Below are 17,231 nucleotides of genomic sequence, written 5' to 3' on the forward strand. Positions count from 1 at the left end.
GGCCTTCCAAAGTGCTGGGATTACAGGCGTGAGCCACCACGCCCGGCCAGTTTTCCTGTAGATTCTAACTTCCACTACAGCCTTCCTAGTTCACTTCCCTGAGCTTTTCTTCTTCCTTTCATTTTCCTCTCGTGTCAGTTAAACATGAAATGGCTCTAATTAACTTTGACATAAAGTAAGAAAAGTTACTCAAAATGTCTTTGAGGTTATGAATAAAGAGCCGACATGATCAGCTGAATGTCCTTTATGGTAGCAAAGTTATTTTGTGAGTCAGTTGGATTATTCACACACATCTGTTTCTATGTGATTAGTCATTTTGGCAATAGAAGACTTTAAAGATGATCCAGAGATTCACATATCTGTTTCCCTATTCCAGGATGAAATGCAAAATCTGAATCATTTGAATTTTTATGATGAAAAGAGTAAAATGTTTAGGAGACTGAAGGGAGACATACTTATTAAGAGCTTTATAATTTCTTATAGGTGCCCAATTATCCTTTTTATTGCCTTCTACTGATAGGTAGAGCTGGAAGTTTAGCCTCTCTAGCTGCTTATGGCAATAATGGACTAACAAAAAACTGAACAATCAGTCATATGTCTCATGTTTATTTACTTTGTGAAACAACAGAAGAGGAAAAGTCTCTGTTTTCTGATTCTTGGCCTTTGACCATCATACTGTTTGCTTTTCCACTCAATAGACTTTTTTCTTTTAAAGCCTTCATCTGGGCCTTGTTTCTTAGTGGCTTTTGTAGCAGTGGTGTGGTATGCTGTTTCCGAATAAGTTCAGTGTGTGCTGCAGGTAGCTGGAAAGATGTCCTTACTGGGCTGGTCATATTTCAGTTATTAGACTCTCATGCCTTACCAGGAGAACTTCTAGGAAATAACTCTAGATTCTAGCTGGGTTTCAAAGGCAGTTTAATTTATTTACTGAATACCTACTAAGGACCAAGAGGCACTGGGTTCCAAGCTAGAGATAAAGAGACAAAAACAGTAGTGTCTACTCTCAAGAAGCTAAGCTAGACATATATTTCCTTTGCTGGGCCTTCTTCATGTTCCCAACCTCTAAAACTTGAGTTACCCCAGGACTTAGTCCTTGGACCTCTTCTCTTCTGTACTCATGCCCTACACTTAGCCAGTCCTGAGGCTTTAAATGCTTTCTGTATTCTAATAACTGCCAGATTTATACATCCAGCTATGATCTGCCCCTAAATTCCAGACTGCGATTTCCAACTGCCTACTTGGTATCTCTGTCTGGATGTTTAAACCTAATATATCCAAAACTGAAATTTTGATACCCTGTCTTTTCCCCTACCCTGCCTCCCTCACCTCTAGTCCCCTGTGCCATATCTACTGCTCTGCCAGTTTTTCTCCTTTTTTCATTTATTCCAATTGTTTAGGGAAGAAACATTGGAGTCATTTGTGATTTTTTTCCTCCCATACCCCACATCTAGTCTGTTTTTTTTTTTTCTTTCAAAAACTATATATAGAATCTGACTACTGCTTCCTATAACTTTAGTCCAAATCCTTCATCATATCTTACTTGTGTTATTGGAGTAGCCTACTGACCAGTCTCCCTGAGTCCACCCTTGCTCCCTTAAGGCCTGTGCATCTCATAGCAGCCTGTTTGTAAGAACTCAAGTTGATTTTTAAAGAAACAGCAGAGGCCGGGCGCGGTGGCTCATGCCTGTAATCCCAGCACTTAGGGAGGCCAAGACGGGCGGATCATCTGAGGTCGGGAGTTCGAGACCAGCCTGACCACCATGGAGAGACCCCCGTCTCTACTAAAAATACAAAAATAATTACCTGGGCATGGTGGTGCATACCTGTATTCCCAGCTACTTGGGAGGCTGAGGCAGGAGAATCGCTTGAACCCGGGAGGCAGAGGTTGTGGTGAGCCGAGATCATACCACTGCACTCCAACCTGGGTGACAGAGCAAGACTCCATCTCAAATTAAAAAAACAGACAAAAAACAGAAACTATCCTTACTCTTCCTCACACACATCAAGCACACTCCCTCCTCAGGCCTTTGCACTTTGTTCCCTGTTTGGAATGCACCAGGCTACCTGCTTCATTCTCTCCCTCGCTGATACCTTATCTGAGATTCCTTTTCTCCTCACCCAGTCTAAAATAGCACACCTCTGTCTCCTATAATTCTCTTAGCCTCCTTTTGTTCATATTTTTCTTGTCACTTACCAACACCTGACTTACATTTCTTGTATATTGTCAATCTCCCCTAATGGTACTGTAAGCTCTGTAGGAGTAGGGACTTTCTCTGTTTTGTACCTTGCCATCTCCCCAGTGCCTAGAGTGGTGCCTGGCAGTATAGCAAATGTTCAGTAAGATGATTGAGTATTTGCTTTATACTCTGAGAACACGAAGGAGGACTTAGGTCTGCTGGAAGAGGGTACTTTCCTGGAAAACGATTGAGTTAATCTGGCGACAGTGAGGGAAGAATATTCTAGACAGATGTGAGTACATAGGAAGTAAAGGCACAGAGGTATGAAATGTCTTTATGTGCAGTGAACTACAACAGTTTGATATGACTAGTGAAAAGTAGTAAGTGGGAGCTGGGCACGGCGGCTCATGCCTGTAATCCCAGCACTTTGGGAGGCCAAGGTGGATGGATCACTTGAGGTCAGGAGTTCAAGACCAGCCTGGCCAACATGGTGAAACCCCATTTCTACTAAAAATACAAAACATTAGTCAGGCATGGTGGTGTGTGCCTGTAGTCTCAGCTACTGGGGAGACTGAGGCAGGATGATCACTTGAACCTGGGAGGCAGAGGTTGTAGTGAGCCAAGATTGTGCCACTGCACTCCAGCCTGAACGACAGAACTAGAGTCTGTCTGAAAAAAAAAAGTAGTCAATAACTGGGAAGTAATGATACATATTATGCTGGGGAGGAAGGCAGGAAACAGGGCAGGCCACGAAAGACTTTGGTATGCTATGCTCGGACAGTAGGGCTTATTCTTATAGACAGTGGGAAACCATTGAAAGGTTTCAAGTTGGGAAGTTAAGTGGAGAGATTTTGGTTTGTATATAGAAGAAGATGATGAACAAATTTACAAGAAAAAATCAACCCCATCAAAAAGTGGGCAAAGGATATGAACAGACACTTTCTCAAAAGAAGACATTTATGCAGCCAACAGACACATGAAAAAATGCTCATCATCACTGGCCATCAGAGAAATGCAAATCAAAACTACAATGAGATACCATCTCACACCAGTTAGAATGGCGATCATTAAAAAGTCAGGAAACAACAGGTGCTGGAGAGGATGTGGAGAAATAGGAACACTTTTACACTGTTGGTGGGACTGTAAACTAGTTCAACCATTGTAGAAGACAATGTGACGATTCCTCAAGGATCTAGAACTAGAAATACCATTTGACCCAGCAATCCCATTACTGAGTATATACCCAAAGGATTATAAATCATGCTGTTATAAAGACACATGCACATGTATGTTTATTGCAGCACTATTCACAATAGTAAAGACTTGGAAACAACCCAAATGTCCATCAATGATAGACTGGATTAAGAAAATGTGGCACATATACACCATGGAATACTATGCAGCCATAAAAAAAGTGAGTTCATGTTCTTTGTAGGTATATGGATGAAGCTGGAAACCATCATTCTGAGCAAACTTTTGCAAGGACAGAAAACAAAACACCGCATGTTCTCATTCAGGTGGGAATTGAACAATGAGAACACTTGGACACAGGAAGGGAACATCACACACCAGGGCCTGTCGTGGGATTGGGGGAGTGGGGAGGGATAGCATTAGGAGAAATACCTAATGTAAATGACGAGTTAATGGGTGCAAGACACCAACATCGCACATGTTTGCATGTTATGCACATGTACCCTAGAACTTAAAGTATAATAATAAAAAAAAAAAGCAGCAGCTGAGAAAGACCCAGAAACTTAATAATCAAGACTATAGTAAAGGAGGATATATGTGGTGGAGGTTGCTTATGTCTTTTTAGAGAGATTATGTGTATTAAGACTGAATTTCACTCTAGAATTTGAACTGGTCCCCAGAAAACACATCGTGAAGTTGTACTTGTTGTCTGGTGTTTATAGCTCTGATTTCTCTGAGGGTATAGAAATACCATTTAGAGAGAAAGAAACCTCCATGTTTGTGGGTCAGGCACATAGTAAAGTGTACATGTTTATTGTTTTTGCCTTGCCCTTGATCAGATGTCTGCCCACATTGCTTATATTTTTCAGTGTTCCCTTCATTTTGTGTTTACTTTCTCTCTCCATTTCCTCTGAGAGATTGAATCTGAGAAATTGAATCTAAATTGCTTCTTTAGTGCTTACCTAATACACAGTCATCCTCTTTAATTTTAAAGAGAAAAAAAGAAAAAAATGTAACTTTTAGAAATCAACTTATCATGTATCTTTGGGAACTCAGTGATTTCTTTTTGTTTTTGAGGACAGTGGTAGGAAGTAAATGCATTGATTTAGGGTGCCTTTTCAGACTTTAAAATTTTGCTTATCATAAGGAGGAGTCATAAGAAAATAGCTCCAGTGAACAATTATTTGATGGAAAGAGGAAGTACCATTGTCGGGGACAGTGGCAACTCCAGAAACAGGTTTTCTTAGAGGCTTTTCTTTGCCTTTTCTTTTATTTGATACCTTATTTTCTGTTTGTCCCGAGTAATCCCTGATCTATGTCCTGGGAAATCCTTTATGATGGCAAGGATTACATTAGGAATTCCTCAAATGCTGACTTGATTGTCATTGGTGGTATGCTTTTTAAAATACGGAGAGTATGTTTTTCCCTGCTTCAGACTAATGGCTTTTCTAAATAGAGCTGATCGTATCTCCATGTTATTGTGAGAGCAGGCAGCAGCCTGTATTTGGACACCACCTCAATGAAGGCTTATTTTGTCTTGGATGCTGGAGAAATCTTAGTGTGCTGTGTCCGTTACCTCATATTCCTTCCAAACAGAGGACCTGCTGTTGTGAAGGAACATTTCTATACTGGACATGAGTCTCCTGGGGTTCTCCATATTGCCATGCTCCATCATCCTCTGACAAGGGCCATGACACAGCACTCCTCACATTCAGCCGAGAGTCTGAGGAGAAACAAAAGGGGCATTTTCTTTGGTGCACCATGGAGAGCCTCTGAAATGTTAGCTTTCCCTGTTGCTTACAGCCTTTGTCATTCCAGTTACCTTGGACTTTATTTTGACTTCTTGCCACTTTCCCAGCCCAGCAGAAGACAGACTACCTTCCTAATCTTGATTGGAGTTACATACAAGTATTTGGATATACTTGCAAAGGAAAGAGGAGTGAGAGCCAGCCCTCCCAAGTCATGGGCTTGGAGAAAATTGTCTTCGCTGTCTGAACTTTCGTTTTGGCCAGGGCAGGGGGCCAGTTTTATCTTTTTCATTTTTGTTTGCTTTTTGTCAGTAAAACACTACTAAAAATTATTGAGAGTAATAAAACATTCATGTTCACGCTGTTCAGAACTGATGATAGTTAATATTTTATTCTACTTTGAGTTTATTTTTCATTAAAAAGAAATATTATACATAAAATTGGAGTGCCTTTTTTCTACTAATCTCAGTCCTACCTCTTACTCCAAAAGTAACCCCTAGCAGAAATTTGATTTGTATCCTTGATGTCTGTTTTTCATATTTTATATCTCCATTGAAATATAAAGTAGCATTTTATGGTTCTTTGTTAGTGTGAATTGCTATTTCTTCCCTCATACTGTGGCTTTTCAACCTTGTTGAAAGGGCAAGCACACGATTATAGCTGTGATGGTTTAGCATTTGCTCTGCTACTTGAGATAATGGAGAGCAGGTTCTTTTAACTCAAGATACAATCGATCCTGGGAGAGCAAGGAGCAAGGAGCCACGAACCCTGGATTCTATCCAAGCCACGAGGGATTTTATGCCCTGGGCTTAGATTATAGTGCATCAGGTAGCCTTCCACCCTTTAGCACAGAGCTCGGTATTCCAAAGGCCACAAGGGGTTTTAGACCCTGGACCCCGGACATGTTCCAAGACTTACATTATGTCAGACATGCAAACCTTGCCTCAGCTTCTCCCAACACTCAGCTTTTCCCAACAGATTTAGGTTGAGGTTCACTTTTTTTTGCCTATAGTTGTCCAGTTGCTTTAGCATTGTCCATTGAAAAGGCTGTCTTTTCCCCATTGCATTGCTTTTCTACCTTTTTCAGAAATCAGGAAAGTATATTTGTTTTGGTGTATTTCTAGTTTTCTTTTATGTTCCATTGATCTGTATGTTTGTGAACAGTATCACAATCTCTTGATTACTGTGACTATATAGTAAACTTTAATTCATGTTGAATGATTCTTCACACTTTATTCTTCAAGATTGTTTTAGCTATTTTAGGGCCTTTGCTTTTCCATATAAATTTTGGACTAATTTTATCTCTGTCTGGAAGAAAACTTGGCTGAAGTTTTAACAAGAATTTTATTAAACCTATAGATCAGTTTGGGGAAGGTTAATATTTTTAGTATGTGAGACCTTCCAATGCATGATTACAGTATGTCTCTCTGTAAGGCCTTCTCTGATTTCTTCCACTAGAATTTTGTAATTTTCAACATACAAGTCCTATTCGTCTTTTATTAGATTTACACCTAAGTACAGTCATGTGTTGCTTAATGACAGGGATACGTTCTGAGAAATGCATCATTAGGCAGTTTTGTCATGTGAACATCATAAAGTGTACTTACATAAACTTAGATAGTATAGCCTACCACACACCTAGGTTATATGGTATAGTTCATTTTCCTATATGGTGTAGGATATAGATTAAGTGTTTTGTTTTGGCATATGGGTGCCAGTTACTCCTGCAAAATTCACTGGTAAGACTATCCTTTTTCTATTGAATTGATTTTATACCTTTGTCAGAAATAAACTAATCAGATAGGTGGCCTGTATTTCTGTATTCTGTGTGTATTGACCCGTGTCTCTATCCTTTTGCCAGTACCACACCATCTTGATGACTGTAGCCTTGTGGTAACTGTTCAATTAAGGTAGTGTGGGTCCTTCAACTTTGACATTTTTCAATATGGTTTAAGCTGTTCTAATTCCTTGCCTTACATATAAATATTAGGGTATGCTTGTTGAAGTCTATGAAACATTCTTCTGGGATTTTGGTTAGGATTGTGTTGAATTTATAGAAGAATTTGGCCAGAATTTACATCTTAATAACATTGATTATTCCTGTCCATGAACCCAGTATCTCTTTCCATTTATTTAAGTATTCTTTAAAAAACTGGTGTTGTGTATTTTCCACATAAGGATTCTGTACATATTTTGCTACATTTTATTTAAAGATTTCATGTATCTTGGTCCTGTTATAAGTAGTACTGTTTTAAAATTTCAAATTAAGTTGTTCACTGCTAGGCATAGAATTACAGTTGGTATTTGTAATTGGCTCTGTATTCTATGGCCTTGATAAATTTATTTATTCTAGTAGATTTTTAATAAATTGTTTGTAGACAACCGTATTATCTGTTACTTAGCACAGTGCATGTCTTCTTTTCCAACCAGTATGACTTTTTACATTTTTGTTGTTTTTTGGACCTTATTACACTGACTTGGACCTCCAGTATAGTATTGGAATAGGAGTAGTGATGGCAAACACCCTAGCCTTTTTCCCTGTTTAGGAAAAAATCATTCATTACACCACTAAAAGTGGTGTTAGCTATAGGTTTTTTTGTTCATGACCTTTATTTGATTAAGGACATTTCCTTCTATTCCAGGTTTGCTGGAGCTTTTATCCTGAATGGGTACTGAATTTATTCAAATGCTTCTTCTGCATCTACTGAAAAGGCTATACCATTTTTCTTGATGTATCAATATAGTGAATTATATTAATTGCACTTTTAACCAGCCTTGAATTCCCAAGATAAATCCCACTTGTTATGATGTATTATCTTTTCTTATATGTTGGTGAATTTGATTTGCTAATATTTTGTTAAGGATTTTTGTGTTCATGCTTATAAGGGACATTGTTGTATAATTTTCTTATAATGTCTTTGTCTTGTTTTGATATCAGGGTAGTGCTGGCCTCATTTTTGAGTGTTCTCTCCTTTTTTTCTGGAAGAGTTTGTGTAGAACAGTGTTATTTTCTTCTAAAATATTTTGTAGAATTTATCAGTGGAGCCATCTGAGTCTGGTGTTTTCTTTGCTGGAGGTTTTAACTACGAATTAAATTTATTTAATGGACATATAGCATGATTCAGGTTATCTGTTTCTTCTTGAGTGAGCTTTAGTAGTTTGTATTTTTGAATGAATTCACCCATTTAATTATAATTGTTGAATTGAATTATAATTGTTTTATTTAAGCATAAAGTTTTTCATAGTATTTGCTTATCATAAGCCTTTAATGTCTTTGTGGTCTGTGGTGATGTTCCCTCTTATAGTTCCAGTATTGGCATCATCTTTTCTTAATCAATCCAGCTACAGGTTTATCAAATTTACAAACCTTTTTAAAGAACCAGCTTCAGGTTTTATGTGTTTTCTCTGTTTTAGTTTTTGCATTTCATTGATTTCTGCTCATATCTTTATTTCTTCCTTCTTCTTGCTTTGGATTTAATTTGCTCATCTTTTTATGGTGTTTTCAGTATAGATCATTGATTTGAGACTGTTCTTTTCTATTATAATATTTAATTCTATAAATTTTCCTTTAAGCACTGCTTTAGATACATTCTGTAATTGGGATTTGTTATATTTGAATTTTCATTGAATTCAGATATTTTCTAATTTGTCTTGTGACTTCCTCTTTGACTCACTGGGTTATTTACAAGTATGTTGTTTATTTTCCAGATATTTTCCTTATCTTTCCAGGGATTTTCCTCATCTTTCTATTAATTATTTCTAGTATAATTTCATTATAGTTAGAGAATGTACTTTGTACTATTTCAATTCTTTTAAAGTCTGTTGTGGTATATTTGAGGTACATTTTCGATTTAGAATATGGTCTTTCTTGGTCAGTATCTCATATGTACTAGAAAAAAATGTGCATTCTGATGTTGGTCGGCATGTTTTATATTTCAGGTATTTTATATCATTAACAGTTTTCTGCTGGTTTTATCAATTACTGAGAGGAGTGTTGATTTCTCCAATTATAATTATGGGTTTGTTTATTTTTATTTGTTGTTCTACCAGTTTTTGCTTCATTATTTCTTGTGTACATATCTGTTTTTAGATACATACGCATTTTGGATTGTTATGTCTTTCTGCTGGAGCTTGCCTCTCCCTGTCTAATGGTTTTGCCTCTAAGCAGCTCACCTAACTCCTGGTCCAGAACCAGCTCTTATAATGGAATTTGGAGAACCTGTCCTGCAATAATTACAGAGATAGTACATATTCCTAGTCTTAAGCACCAAGTGATTTAATTCAGTTCCTGATGGTGGAGCTACCTTTTTATTCTTTTACTTATTAGAACCATTGCTCTACAAAGGTAGCCTTAGGCAGTGGATCTGCACAAGTTTTCTTTTTTTCATCCTCATTTCATGCACAGCCTCTCAGCACCCAGTTCTACCCCTACTTCAAGCAGGGAACCTGGCTCTAGTTCCCCTGCCTCCCATGAAGCACATTCAGTCTCCTTTGCCTTGTGTGACCTGCACTCCTTACTGCTTCTGCTGCTGTAGATTTCTAGCCTGGAGGTCTTGTAGTTTTAGTTCTATGACTTGTATTTCTGTTCAGTTTCTGGTCCATAGAGATGCTTATCATTTTTGAGCCTGGGCTATATCTTCTTGGATTTCAACCTTTTACATTTTATCAATTTTTACTCTGTGTCTGGAGCAAAAGTGCAACATGTTGATAAATGTGGATTAAAATCATTCTTTTAACTGCTGTATGGTATTCTATCATATGAATAGATCGCATTCTATTTATCCATTACTAGATGATTTTTGATAACACTTGAATTTAAGAAATAGTGAGTTGAAACAAATGTAGTTCCATGACTTAAGCTCTGTTGAAAAACTAAATGAAAAATACTAAATTCACTTCAAGATACTTTGCTATATGTGTGAAAGGTGACATTAAATAATTCTGGAGGTAGGTGAAATGTAGACATTTGCGGAAGACAAGTGGGAAACATCTGTGGCTTCAGGTAGGTGGAATGAGCTCTGTGGTGGAACTCATAAAAAGAAAAGAGAGTTCAGGAGTGAATTTTTAGAACTACCCAAGTATAGGTGGTAATAAGAGAAATGAGAACCCTTGAAGAGAGATTGAATGGGGACATTTGAAATGTAGGAATGAGAAAATAATTTCTAGAACAATATGTACTATTGCAGCAAACCACTAAGATGATGAAACTAAAACAGTGATAGTCTCAGAATAACACCTGAGTTCTAATCTCCACCTTTCCTTTCACTAGTTATGAGGCTTTGGGTTAACAAACTGGGTCTCAATTTTTACATCTGTAAAGTATGTAATAGATGGTTTCTAAGATTCCTTCTACCTGTAAAATGTGATGCTTATGTGTTTTAATAAGTGGAATGTTGGTGACCTTGAGAAAACCTTGAGTAGGTTGTCAAGTCCCAGTTGTAGAATGTTAAGGAGGTTTCTTTGATGTCCCAGGATATGATGCCACACAAAAGTGAGAAGGCATACTGTAGCAAGAGACATTAGATAACAGCAGTCAGAAGATGTTTTGAATGTACTTTTGAATCCCTCCCAATGCCTTGGGAAACAAACTCAATAATTTTTTTTTTTTTTTTTTTTGGAGACGGAGTCTCGCTCTGTCACCCAGGCTGGAGTGCAGTGGTACAATCTCAGCTCACTACTCCCTCCACCTCCCCAGTTCAAGCAATTCCCTTGCCTCAGCCTCCTGAGTAGGTGGGATTACAGGCGTACACCACCACGTCTGGCTAATTTTTTTGTATTTTTACTACAGGTGGGGTTTCACCATGTTGGCCAGACTGGTCACAAACTTCTGACCTCAGGCAATCCACCCACCTCGACCTCCGAAAGTGCTGGGATTGCAGGTGTGAGCCACCACACCTGGCCATATTTTTCTTATAGTTAATTAAACTTCAAGGTTTGGTTTAACCAAGTGAACCATCTGGGATTTTTCATGTTTTATTTGTTACATTTCTTTAAAAAAGAGATACATGTATTAGGGATTTATTTTGAAGTAATACAGCATTACCTAGAGTAAAGACTTCGGTTGATTCAATATTTGTCTGCATTTGAGGAATGATTGATTAACAGAATTGTTAACTTGAGACTACTACATAAGCTACCCATGAATACACCTCTAGACAGTTGTAAGGGATAAATAGAGTACTTCTGGGATATTTATGATCCCATTGTGGCGTAGGCACCTGCAGAAAATGTAAATCCCTTTATTTTTTCCCTAGGATGCTCCTAAAGATTGTGAATTTGGAGATTTGATGTCCAAATCTGGATGCTTTCTGCCATTGGAAAGTCCCTGATTCTAGACAGAGTTTCATTTTACAATTTCCTAAAAATTATGTAAAATATATACTGTTTATTTAGGATCATTTATAAGACTAATCAAACATGAGAACAAATTAATGTTTGTTTTAGGTTTTATAATAAATAGAAACACAGACTAAGACATATGGCAGGAACCTGTGGTCTTTTTCAAATAGTGTACCGCATCTTCCTCTTCTGGAGTCATATCTGACTGAATTGTGATTGAGGAAATGCCCCCAGGTCTTGGAATCAAGAGTGAGGATTGGCAAGATGGAGAAACAGGCATACCTCTCCTAAAAATGACCACTGTGCTGCTAAAATCTGCTCTTATGTAACATTAGACAGGTGTGCCATGGACCAGGACCTGAGTGTATGAAGGTTTGCTTATTTGCACTGGGAGTAGAGCTAGCCTGGTTCCACCGCAGATGGCTTCATTCTCTCTTCCTCTCTTTGTTAGTATCACCTTCAACCCCACTCTGCTGGTAGCCTGATTTCTAACTGCTTAGGATTCAAAGACCCCTAAAGTTGAAAGAAGCTTTTCTCTCAGTGGGTGTTTTTATTTAATAAGAAGGGAAAAAAAAACACACCAGTTTGCCTGTGGGTGGTATTCTTCACAGGGTTGCAGCTAGCATTTGGTTTCCATTTATCACTCTCAGTTGCCCACGTGGTTATGCTGGCCTTTATGCTGTTTGTAGTAAATTTTGTTTTACTTGTGATTGGCCATTTTCTGTTAGAAGGTCATGGTGGAATGCACCAGAGAACTTCTGAACATGGCATACGTTACATTTTAGCATTTGATGATTGTAATACATCCTTATTGGTAATATTTTCCAAAGTAGATTTATTTACATTTTGCCCTCTTCAGAAGTGGGGCTTATGAATATTAAATACTTGTTAATGGTCAGATGAAGATACTGACTGGTAGAATATAAATCAAAATCATTAATTTCAGAGAATGCTTAGTCAGCAGAAACCATCTACCTCTTCAGAGTATAACTTCAGGAAGACATTGGAACTCATGCTAAGAAAAGCTCAGGCGTACAATGCATGCAGTATAATTCAGTTTGGATGGACTTTTGGATAATGAATAAAATATATAAGTTGAAAGACTAGGACAGAATTGCTTTCTGAAATTTACTGGACATTTTGTAAAATCATGATTTCTTATATTTACTAATTTTTCCTGCTTAAAGATAAGTGGAAAATAAGAAAATTGGGAGAAAACAGATTATCTTGAAACCATGATTTTTATTTATGTAGCTTTTAAGGGAACATATTCAGTATGTATAGTGAATCACAACTCTAGTACACTTGCTTCTTTTTTATTTAATAGTGAATATTCTCAAAGCCCGCATCCAAAGCCTAACCCATCTATAAAAGTCTGCTGGCCTTACCTATAAATTAATAAATAAACATTGATTTTAAGATTTTAACAAGTGGAAAGGAAGGTGCAGAAAATGGTAATGGTGATGACACAAAATAAGGTTGGAAAGTTATGAAGGAACCAGATCATGAAGGGCTTTTTATGCTTACTGTATTCATTTTCTATTGCTGCTATAATAAATTACTATAAACATAACGGCTTAAAGCAATACCTACTTAGTATTTCACGGTCCTGTGGGACAGAAGTCTGGGCACAGTGTGACTCAGCTGAGTTCTCTGCTTAGGGTCTCACAAGGCCAAAATCAATATGTCAGCAGGGCTATTTTCTATATCAGAGGCTCTGGAGGAGAATCTCTTTGCAGGTACAGTCAGAATGGTGGCAGAATTCTCTTCTCTCTTACACTTTCCATGTGTGCCATCTTCAAACCAGCAATGGTGTGTCAAAATCTGGTGCTTTGACTGTCTCTGACTTCCTCTTTTGCTACTAGTTGGAAACTCCGTTTTTGAAAGCTCATATGATTAGATTAGGCCTACCCAGATATGGGAGCCAAAATTCTGCCTACCACAATCATGTTGAAGAGTTAGGACTTTATTTTGGTGGGTATTATGTGATTTTAAGTAGAGGAGTGATGGGATACAATTTGTGCTTTATAACAAACCCTGTGGCTATCATAAAGACAAGAATTGTCTTGGGCCATCCTGAGATCATGGAAAGCCATTAGCTTTTTTAAGAAGAAAGGGATTTCAGACAGTGAATAAAGTGCTTACAAAATCTGTGGAAGGGCTGGAGGAGCAGACTTAGGCCTCCTCTCTAGGATTGACTCTAGAGTAGTACCATGGAACTGGCCCACCAAGGGCACTGCTCACCTTTGTAAGGATTCAAGTAAAGGGAAAATTCACAAGCTGCTGTCCCTGGTGCTGATCACATCACTTTAACTGTGATCTGGAGATCAGCAAGCTGCTGCTGGGGTCGTTGACTCTAGAAACAGACTGCTTGAACTGTGTGATCTAGTCATTTGGAAGCCTCTACCCAAACTGTTTCCACACTATATCTACTAGATCTACTGCCTCTCTCCAGGGCTGTGATTGATAGAAGCTAAATCTCATTGGCAACAGAGTATGGGAAATGTATTTTTCAGCTTTTCCATCTTTGAAATACAGGAAGGCCTACCAGGAGGAGGGTGAAACAGATATTGAGAAAGCTCATCTAGTTTATGCAGCCACAAAAAATTGTAGCAATCTAGGTTATTAATTATAGTGGCCTGAATTTATAAGGTGAGTGAACAAGAGAAATGCAGATAGATTCATGGGATATGTAGGAAGATGAGTGGGATGTGGTAATTGATTGAATGAAAGAAGTAGAGAAGAGATAGGAGAGAAATAAATAAGAATGACTGTCCACTTTCTGGCTAGGATAATTAGATAGTTTCCAGTGCCACTTACTGAGATACGAAAGACTAGAAGAGGACACAGTTGGGGACTGGCAGTTGTTTTTGAACATGTTGATTTTGAGAAAACCAAGACTTCAGAGTGTCTGATTTATAGGTCATTTAATTTTTAGATGTACTTGCCCATTTATGGAAGATAGGCTAATTTCTGAATGTAGGTCATAATTTTGTGTACAAATATGTTTATGGTTGAGATTAATTCAGTTGGCTATAATGTCAAGTATGAATGAGTCTAGGAGTATACAGTTGTTACTGTGTTTTAGTTTTATATTTAAATAGATTCAGGGCTTATCCCTAGTTCTTTAATCTCAGTGTTGAGTAGTGGGGTTTTGTTTTTGTTTTTTACCAGAAGGACTCATGGTGCTCTATTTCTTATTTCTCATTTTAGAATATCTGCTTATTAAATTTATTTCTGGAAAAAACGTGATGCCTTACTTCATTTTGTGTTGCTATAACAATACCACAGACTTGGTAATTTATAAAGAAAATAAATTTATTTCTCAGTTCTGCAGGCTAGAAAATCCAGTATCAGGGTGCCAGCATCTGGCTATGGCTTTCCTACTGTATTATCCATGATGGAAGGAGGAAGGACAAGAGAGCAAGAGAGAGCTGAACTCACTTTTGCCAGGATAACTAGCCGACTCCCTCTGTAACACCATTAATCTATTCATGAAGCCCTTGTGACCTAGTCGCCTCTAAAAGGTGCCCCCTGTCAACACTGTTGCACTGGGTATTAAGTTTCCAGCACATGAGCTTGGTGAGGGGGAGCACATTCAAACCAAAGCACTAGGTTAGGTATAATATTTTGGGGCCATTCTTTCTAATTCATTTATTTGGGTCTGTGTCGGTGGTGTTTTGCTCTTCAGTTTGTTTCTTTAGCTCTGCAGTCTCCATTTTCATCTCATTCTACAGTTTATCATTTATCTTTGAGTGCTGGTTTTATATTGAAGTACTTAGTAATTTCTAGACTTTTGAGTTTTGTGGAGTGTTTTCTTTTTCTTCAGTTGTGTTTTCTCTCAGATTGAGTTCTGCCTCTGTCTTTTACTTATTATGTGTTCCTCTCCTTTATTCTTTTTGCTGTGGTATGTGCTCTGTTGCTATTTTGTGTCTCATCATCTTGCTTGTGCTTGAAGTGGTCACTTCTCTTCATGTCATCTCTTTGCTGAAATGTAGTATGAGTAAATTCTCTTCGAACACTTTGACATTGTTTCTTTTGTTACTCCTAGGCAAAATATGAGAGCTAGGGTATTACAATTTTACTTTTCTATAGTCTGAAGGTAAAACATCTCTAGACTTGGGTTCAGTTCTTATTTGACCACTGGGTTCTGCTGTCTTTTCTGAGATTTTGTTAAATTTTCGTAACCTAGTTTCAGTTATTTGAAGGCATATACTAGGATATGGGGTGGGGAAAAGATACCCCTAGACTTTGAATCATCTTACCTTTTCAGTTTAGAGCCTTGGAAAATTTCAAGTCCTGGCAGCTTTGTGTTTGTTTGTTTTGCTTTGTTTTGTTTTGTTTGCCTTTGCTAAAATCCTGACATCTTGAAGTCCCACCTAAGTAGATTTCAATCATTCATATATCTATATCTATATCTATATATATGTGTGCATTTTTTTTTTTCTGAGACGGAGTCTCACTCTGTCACCCAGGCTGGAGTACAGTGGCACAATCCCATCTCACTGCAACCTCCACCTCCTGGTTCAAGCGATTCTTCTGCCTCAGCCTCCTGAGTAGCTGGGACTACAGGCGTGCACCACCACGCCTGGCTAATTTTTTGCATTTTTAGTAGAGACAGGGTTTCACCATGTTGACCAGGCTGGTCTCGAACTCCTGACCTCGTGATCCACCTGCCTCAGCCTCCCAAAGTGCTGGGATTACAGGTGTGAGCCACTGTGTCCAGCAATCTTATATGTTTTAATGGGTATATGTGCTTTAAAATAAGCTTCAGAGCAGCAGTAATATAATGTAAATATTTTTATTTGTTTATGAACATAGAATTTACAAAGTGTTTACTCGTTTGATATTTTATTTGGTTCTTATGACTGTCTTATACAGTAGGAAGGGAAGAAATTATTCCTAATTTTACTAATGAGGAAACTGAGATCCAAAAAGACAGTGAGTTGCCAAGTCACACAGCTAATTATAAAATGGAGTCAAGATCCTGAAGACAGAGCCAGGGCTATTTTTAGCGTTCCCTATTATTCCACTTATTAGAAATGATTACTTCCATCTCTAAGCACAGCAATCTTTTTTTTTTTCTTTTAAGAGATGGGGTCTCGCTATGTTGTCCATGCTGGTCAAACTCCTGGGCTCAAGTGATTCTTCCCCTTGGGCTTCCCAAGGTGCTAGGATTCCAGGTGCGAGCCACCACTCCTGGCCACAGTGGTCTTACTGTATGTTTAATGTACCCACAAACCTTATTATGACATTGATTTTAACTGAGTTAAAGCTGAAAGTGGTGTGGAGGAGGTAGGGGGATAATTTTGTGTGACTTGTATTCTGATCCTTAATTAAAGTGACCTCACTGTATCTTGGTTTTAATAAAACTAATATTAATTTTTTTCAGCATTTTTTCCCTTTCTGATATGTAGGAAACTTGTAAGTGTCCTTGATAAAATCGGATCTAGATCCTCCAGGGCTGGCAGTGCAGACAGAATTTTCTCTATGGGAAATGTGACCTTTGTGGGCCCTATTCTCATCTCTGTAATTCACTTTCCTCTTGGTGTCTTTTGCTCTGTATTCCTTCCTTGATCAAGAAACATGTATCCCTTATTTACCACTTTTTTCCAAGAATGTATTCTTGATTCTTCCATAAATTCTATGTATTACACCTGAAATTAGATTGGAACATTCAAACAAGGCATCTCTGAAAGAGTTAGGTTAATTGCTAACATACAACTACATGTTTTTCTTTATAAGTTATGGCTTCTCCAGGCCTCAGAAACTGCTG

The 17,231-nt window shown here is 37.9% G+C and overlaps 1 protein-coding gene across 6 annotated transcripts in view; it reads left to right on the top strand.

Annotated features, from left to right (window-relative positions):
• Positions 1 to 17,231, top strand: part of LOC102116928 (tubulin-specific chaperone cofactor E-like protein) — a 167,610-nt gene that overhangs the window by 43,861 nt on the left and 106,518 nt on the right. The window lies entirely within an intron of this gene.

Source organism: Macaca fascicularis, chromosome 14, assembly GCF_037993035.2.
Source record: "Macaca fascicularis isolate 582-1 chromosome 14, T2T-MFA8v1.1".
NCBI classification, from domain to species: Eukaryota; Metazoa; Chordata; class Mammalia; order Primates; family Cercopithecidae; genus Macaca; species Macaca fascicularis.